Genomic DNA, 8,199 nt, shown 5'->3' with positions numbered 1-8,199 from the left:
CAAGACAGCCTACAGAGTATGAAGCATGGGAGAAAAATGACAAAGTCATCCTGCAAGTTAATGAATATGCGAAGCAGATGCAACAGATGACCAAAACAATGAGAACAGCAACACTTAGCTGCAGTGCTAAGGCTAGAGAGCTGGAGATGGTCATCGATGCTCTACAAGGAGAGTTAGATGACAGGATGAATGTCATGTCCGATCTACAAAGACAAATCCAAGAGCTGAAAGCTGAAGCCAAACAACACCAGCTAGCCAAAGAGAAGCAACAAAAAGAACTGGAGGAGTTGGATGAACTTCAGATGCTTGCAAGACCAAATACCAACAGCTAACAAAGGTAACCAATGAACTCCTAACCACAACTCTCAGTACAGAAGATCCAAGAGCAACTCGATGTAGCAAATGCCTCTCTGCAATACTCAGAGAAAAGGATCAACGATCAGGCAACCGTTTTGAGATAGATCACAGAAAATCCTGTTTTTGCCTTGATCAAAGGCCCAGATGAAGTCTATAAGGCTTTGGAAAAGAGGAATAAGTATCATGAGCTAGAGCAATCACAGAGAAGAGACCTTGCACTAATGCGGATACAACGAGAAGAACAACTGCTCAAGGAGATAGCCGAGCTAAAAAGAGTCAATCAGCTGTTAAGAGAGAGACAACTAGAGACACAAGAAGAAACTGGTACTTCAAAACAACCAACTCTCGAAATTCCCTTAGTCTCTTTTGCTGAGATGAAAACATAAGCGCCAGAAGGGCTAGAAGGAGAAACTGAGTTTCAAGTACCATTCATAGATGCTGAGCAAGTACCCATGGTCCAACTGTCTAAAGCTGAAGAAGATGCACTAAAGGAATAGGTTGCCCAGGAGACAGATGCTGAATGGAAAGTGATGATAGATTGGGACTTGAGAGTTCTATACTCAATCAATGTCACTCAACTCACTCCCAACCAAATCAATGCACAATGTCATCAACAATCATTACCATATCCTTAAATCAAGGTAGAGCTATTACAGGGAAAAGAAAGACTATATAAAGATATACAGGAAGAAGGCGCAAAGGATGTCCATCCCAAGTGGAGAAAGAGCTGGTTGAACAAGAATCCAAGATATTTGATTCTGTTCACAAGAGCACCTGCATCCCTTCAGAAAGAACCAACCTTTTGTCTTGTACCACGGATAAGGACATGGCAAGCACATGAAGCACTGAATAAGAAGCGGCCTACATGGCTAAACCATCCACAATTGCCAGCTCCAGATCAGGGAACACTGACAGAGGAATACATGTTGAAAACCCTAACGGGCGCCATGACATTCTTCAAGAGCCTTCCTGACCTCTCCTGTGCTATACAAGATCTGCCAAATGCTGCTCACATGTGTTGAAGCTTTTCATGAGCCAGAGCAAGCAGGAGCACCTTGGATGTCATTCCTTAAAGGTAATAAGGGTCTCTGCTACGACTTAAGTGGCCAACCTTCCGAAGAAGTCCTTTATGGCTTCTACGCTCGCTGCATGTTTTAGCCATCTGGAAATGTGTTGGCATTTGAGGAAGCATTTTATATAGGTTTCTTCACTTGGCGAACAAAGATATTTGGGCCAATGATAAGCAACCTAACATCCAGATTTGTTGGCTATTCAGCCATTGAGTTTAAAAACAAAGTCACCATGTAGTTCTTGCAGGTTCCTAACAAAGAGAGAAGACTCAGATATGGAAAAGCCTTACACGCGCTTAAAGACCGCCTTGCCAGCCGTCAACCTGAAGACTACTTCAACCCATGAAGCTGTGTCAAGGGAAGAAACAGTTGAGGAGGGAGGGGATGTTAGCAGCAAGCTAACTCGGATACCATTTTTCAGAGCTTTTATTGTAAAAACACTTATTATTTTGATGAATCGGGAATATTGTAACTCCTATAGTCTATATAAACATTGTAATTGATGAGCCGGGGCTACAAGCTTCTAGATTGTATCAACGTGTCTTTAATTAGAGCTTTCAGATTATTAGTTTTGACCACCAAAAACCTTGGTTAAGGTATAAAAGTCAATTTTTGTAAGTTTTTTGACAAGTTTTGAATAATAGAAACATAGAATGAGCTAACGACGCTCACTTCTCTCCTTCTCGCGCTTCCTACTCCCTCCTCGGCTATCACATTGCAGTCGCGTCTGTTTCATTATTGCAACCGCAGGTAAGAGCTCTACGCATTGACGTAAGCATTTCATGGTAATCCGTAGCTTTTGGTGTTGCCGACCCGTGGCCTAATCTCATCATAAGTAGGAATTTAAGCTTTAAAATAAAAAACTAAGTATAGGCAGGATATTGGGGCATCATTGCTAAGCATCTACATGCATTTTGCATCGAAAACGACTAGGTCAAAAACTCACTCTGCTGTTAATAATCGTGATTTTTGCACTTGACTGAAAGTGAAATTTGAGACCATAATCATGTGTGCTTAGGTATTATAAACATGTTCTAGAAGTTTCGTAACATTTGGATGTCATTTGATGCTGCAACAAATGTGATTTGTTTACCGATGAGTGATTAGCTTCTGGTGATTTCTGTCATTTGAGTGTAGCTTGAGTTAAATGCAAGTTGTTTGTTGTTTTACAAGAGATTGACAACCTCTTGTAGCCTCTATGCCCGCTAATTGAGTCAGCTCGATCCCATGGATTGACAATTATATTGTAGTTCTCGCTACGTCTGCAATAAGATAGGAGTGAGGCTAGACACCCGTCCCACATAAATTTCTTTTTAAGAACATCAATGTTGTCGACAGTGGCATCTTTCATGGATTTTCCTGTCTATTTGACCAGAATGGTTTAGTAGGAGGTTCAATGGAATCAAGAAGAATATCTTGATTTTTCTCATTGTTGTTCTTTTGCAACCATCTTGTGTAACCGGCCCATATCCAACATAGTGTGTAGACTCTGATTATAACTCACTTTAGTATTATAATCGAGTTACCACAACTAAGAGGTGTCTAGATGAATGACCAAGAGTTAGACTTTCTAGAGAGAATGTAAAATTTAATAATACCTCTTCTCAACTTTCCACGAATGTGACATGCTATCCTAGATCAGCAGCACTGACCAAGTCCTTGACATGCTATCATTTCTTGTCAGTGAGAAACCTCATCAGAACTGATGATCAAGGTAGAAAACTTAAGAATAAACAGACGTGTCTCTTTTTGCTAACGTGTGCTCTTAGCATATCCTTTAGTGCTTCTCGCTAACGTATGCTCTTAGCATATCCTTTAGCACTAGATTTATACTTACCTACCCATTTGTCTTTAGACAAGTGGTAATATGTATTGTTGTATCTCCCCAACCATTTGCAAACATGCCGAAAAAACACTCGTAAATGTAGGTTCACAATTACTCACCAAAATATGGTGGAATCCATATAATCTATACGGTTGTAATTTACCAACTTGATTGGAATAAATTGTGATAGTTTAGACCATTGATTCTACAAACACCCATACCGAGTCCTTCGCTCGTATGGTAGTTGGTAGATCCACAATAAATGTCATACAAATATTGCACCTGTGGTGCAATATGCTTCGTAAGCTATCATGTCCATGAATTTTCATGTCGCTCCAAACAATCTTGTGTTAAATGCTAGGGCCCATAACACCTAGCGTGCATGCATTCAACACAAAATTACACGAACCTACATTTTCATGATGAGACTTTCCACATTACGTACTTGAAAGCCTTGTGACAAAAGTTGGACCATAATAGAATGTGAAAACTCAATCACATCTAAGTTCCAACAATGAAACATTTTCAGTAACAAAACATAGCCTTGCTATGTATATAAACAACCATTAGTCAATGTTGTTTACCATACTTGTAACCTCAACAAGTCTATACTTAGTACCCAACAATGTTTTTCCACTAAAATTGTTCTTGGTACTGTGTGCTCAAAATGGTCTAACAAACGGCTGTGACCAGCACCTAAGGACTCTGTCATGACACATCATTAGGAACCAGGTGCCAGTGCCAGTGCTAGTGCCAGTCTTAGAGACTCATATTATCCACATGCGGAATATGTCTCAGAATATATTGTCAAAAAAGTGACATCTAGTAAGTACGAGATATACTTGTGTGTGGAGGTAATTGCAAAAACTCAACGACTGAGCGAGAGAGAACCTCATATACTTTGCTCCACACTGGCTAAACCAAACTCCATGAATTCCTAGACCATGTTGCACATTCTGTGACTAACAACATGTGCCAAACAAACCCTACCATGTAGGTCTTTAACTTTTGCAATAGGGAACAAAATCCTGATGGTATCCTAATGAATAGTGAAGAGATTAAGTGACAGGTTGCCAAATTGGTTCTTGAAACACTATTTTTTCCAAAATACAATGCTCTTACATGAATTTGTCATGTGGACAAAAGAATTATAGCTTATGCATCCCTCTTGCAAAGTGTAAGTAAACTTATGCAAAAATAAAACTGAACCAAAAACATATACTTACGATGAGGTGAAAAATATTTTATACTTACCCGGAGGTCAAGTGCACATTTCAACATGTAAGGATTCATTATCCAAATTCTTTTGACATGCTAACCACTAAAAAATAGAGATTAGTGAGAAGATAATTAAATTTAAATTGTTAACCCTGGGTGTTGCCTTGGCAATCCAAATCCCTGGTATATCTTGCCAATCCAACTCCTGTGGTGAGAGTATCAAAAGGACTTACTTACTACCCCTTGAAAGATAAAAAAAGTTGTTTTCTTGGGGAAAAAAAAAGTGTGAAGGCTTCCGAAATTGACCATCAACACTTATTGAGTGGTGTAGTAATCACAAGTTGGGTCCTACTACCAAACCGGTGCTTCTATAGATACTCCTAGTGCTATAGAGAAAGTAGGGGATCCGCTCAAGTGGGACTCCTAGTTCTTGTGGACAGTCGTGCTTTCTGAAATGCTTGTTGTATCTATACACCGTGGTAAAGATAATTCTATACAAGTTTAAGATCTTCAAAAACTCAAATCGATCTTCGCACAAAAAGCATGTAGTGCTAAAGTGACACCCAAATATCATTAATGGCAAGACTCTTGCTTGTCCATTAATGTCGATGGGCACTCCACTGGGTAGATCTCTTTGACCTTGAGAACAATCACTCATGGAACGAAAACACTTATTTTTGTGGCGTCATTGTCACTTTCTTGATGAGAGCTAGATCTCCCTAGCTCATAACTTCACAGAGCCAAAACATGTATCAAAATCCTATTTAGAAGGTTATCATTAGTCCTTGAGAGAATTAGGAAAGATAAAGAGAATGTTGGAATGAGGAACATTCCTTAAGTTACTATAGCGTGTACCCTTTGTGTATGCTATTGAGCATCGTATGCCTCGTTGGTAGCTTATCCTATAAATATACAATAGTCTGCTTGTACCACACTCTCGTAGAGAGAGGTAACATAAGTCGCTTATCCTATAAACATACAATAGTCTACTTGTATCACACTCTCGTATAGAGAGAGGTAACAGAAGTTTCATATTGACCCACCTACCTTGTATATGGTCGTGGCTGTACCAGGGTGACTTAAGTACAACAGTTTACCAGGACGTGACCCCCTAGTCTTACCCTTGGAATGACATTTAAGTCCTTGATTTAGGTTTCTTTTAGGATTGTTGTGCATTGACATCAAGAGAAGAAACATATATAAAAAATGGTTTAAGCCATCAATGACTTACCTCGTCCTTGACAGAGTAGCTGGTGTTATAGCGAAAGCGTAAACAATAATGAGGCAAAATTATGTCTACCTCAATGGCATGCCGTGCACGCAGAAGTGTAAGCCCTTGGCTACAATGAAGGCCTAAAGTGTTTGAGCCGATATCAAAAGTGCTATGCAAAATGCGTATTGGCATGCATACATCACAATTTGAACGTAAAATGTGAGCTTATATCCCTACATTGCCATATTCCCAAACTTGTGTGCCAATGCCCTTGATCCCAAGTCAATGGGAAGTACCTTAGCATAGGCTAGAAGCCTTGCTTCTCATGAGTGTTGTCAAAGCACTTTGATTTGCACAATAGAAAATATTTTCAAATTTAAAGGTTTAAACATAGAAAGACAAGAAAACTTGAAATTGTCTAACCTGGTGGCTCTATTGTGGCCAGTGGTCCTCAAATTTTGAAGGAAAAAGATTGCTCAAATGTGGCTCATAGACATATTTGCTGCTAGATTGAGAGTTGTTGTATGTACCATATACGTATTCTGGGATTGGTCCATGCCAACACCCAAGGAAATAACCTGCAAACATACTTCAAGGTTTCCCCATGTACATATGTTAGTAGCATATACCAAACTTTGGAAGCCTCTGTGCAATATACCTAAAGTAGAAGCCCTGCTTTGCACAACAAAAAAAAAAAACCTTGTCGAGTATACCTTAAAGTACTCAACCATTCTTGGTAAAAGGAAACTTGGGTTGCTGGCTGAAATCATCGTCTTGGACAAGCCATGCTTGTATAGGATTTTAATAGCAACATGTCTTGCACAAGCCTTGCTTGTGTTTCTTATGGTGATATTCACCCACCATGCTTGTGTCTTACTGGCTTGAAGTGCACAAACATTTAAAAATTTTGCATGACATCAGACATGGCTGATCCATGCCATAACCACATTGTATGTTTTGTCGATCCATGGCCGATGTGTTCGAGTGTCCTTGATCCTCAAACCGATCATCAATAGCATCTTTACCTAGGAGCCTTGGCCCAACAAAAATTCAAATTCATGTCGACGGCTTGAATGGTGACACATAGTCGCATTTGTGCACTCTTTCTCAAGTCAAACAATAGACCTTATCTTGCCAACAGTTTCCAAGTATCCATGATCTTCCTAGAGGAAGATCTATCTCCTACAAGATGAAAGCCTACATAAAGCTTAAAAATCCGTGAAAAACAAGAATCTCAAACCTGATGATCATTCACCAGAGATGTGCTCTACCGGATTCCAGGCGTGGGAGAAGTCGTGCTTCTGGTGCAAGCAATTTAGAATTTTTTTCTTGTAGAGGACCAAGATCACGGTGCAAAGATAAGGTCTATTGTTTGGCTTGAGAAAGAGGACCAAGATCTTCTGTTTGCTAAGCCTGACCGGGGATTCTACATCTGCATGAAATTAGCCATGATTAGTGGGCCAAGAATGGTCATATCAGAGACAACAAAGTTATGCAACGGCAAAGCCTATTGTGAGCATTGATGAAGATGGATTGTAACATGCGAGTAATCAAGTTAAATGGTTTGAAGGCTACGAACTATGACAACCACTCCAACTTGGATGAAAGCTTGACCGGGCGCCCTGTTTTGGTGCCAGTCCCGATCGATATGCCGTCCTATATTGTTGCCTCTTCTTCGGTGCAAGAGATCGCTCCCATGCCCCTCTCTCGGCCTCACCTTGCATGCAGCGGCTATTCCTGCGGCCTTGGACCACGAGACATTCCTTGGCGTGTGGAGAAGCCATGCCTCCCAAGGCCTGCTATGGTCCCCTTCTCCCTCAACCACCTAGAGAGGGAGGCCATGAGGAAGAGAGAGATCAAGCGACCATACTTCAAAGGGAGAGAGAGAGATCAAAAGACCATGCTTCTTCTCCCCTCCTCCATGTTGCTCACCCCCGAGCTCTAATACCAATATAACCCAGGGAACTGCCATGAGGATTATCCGTCCTACCACCCTTTTTATAGGCCCTTGGCCATCCATATGTAGAATTCCATGTCCACACCTAGCATCCAGCCCTTGGCCTGGGTCCGTGACTCCCATGGGTTTTCCCTTGGCCTTACACACAATAGTATCACCTTAACTAAGATCGTGAATAGTGCATCTCTTATCCACAAACTTTGCAATAAGACCAAGTCTTACTAATGGAGAAACGAACAATGGATTCTTCTTGATCCCATGCATAGAATGTACATCAGAATGTGTGATAACAAGCTATCATTAACTCTAATGCATACAATCTTTCCAACATCCTAAACTAGATAAGAGGCATTGTTGGCACAAGTGATGGTATTCTCATTGGGGACAACATCAAGAGAAGTGAATAACTCATGAGGAAGTGTAATGTGATTTGTAGCACCACTATTAAAATCAATATACCACACATGTGAATCTGCAACCTCAATCATGCATACATCATGGACATAATGTTCATACTGACAATGCACACTAAACAACCATTCTACATCAACTACATAAT

The sequence above is a fragment of the Adiantum capillus-veneris genome, chromosome 11 (assembly GCF_014529385.1).
Source record: "Adiantum capillus-veneris isolate H3 chromosome 11, ASM1452938v2, whole genome shotgun sequence".
NCBI lineage: Eukaryota > Viridiplantae > Streptophyta > Polypodiopsida > Polypodiales > Pteridaceae > Adiantum > Adiantum capillus-veneris.
Note: the sequence above shows the minus strand (reverse complement) of the source record.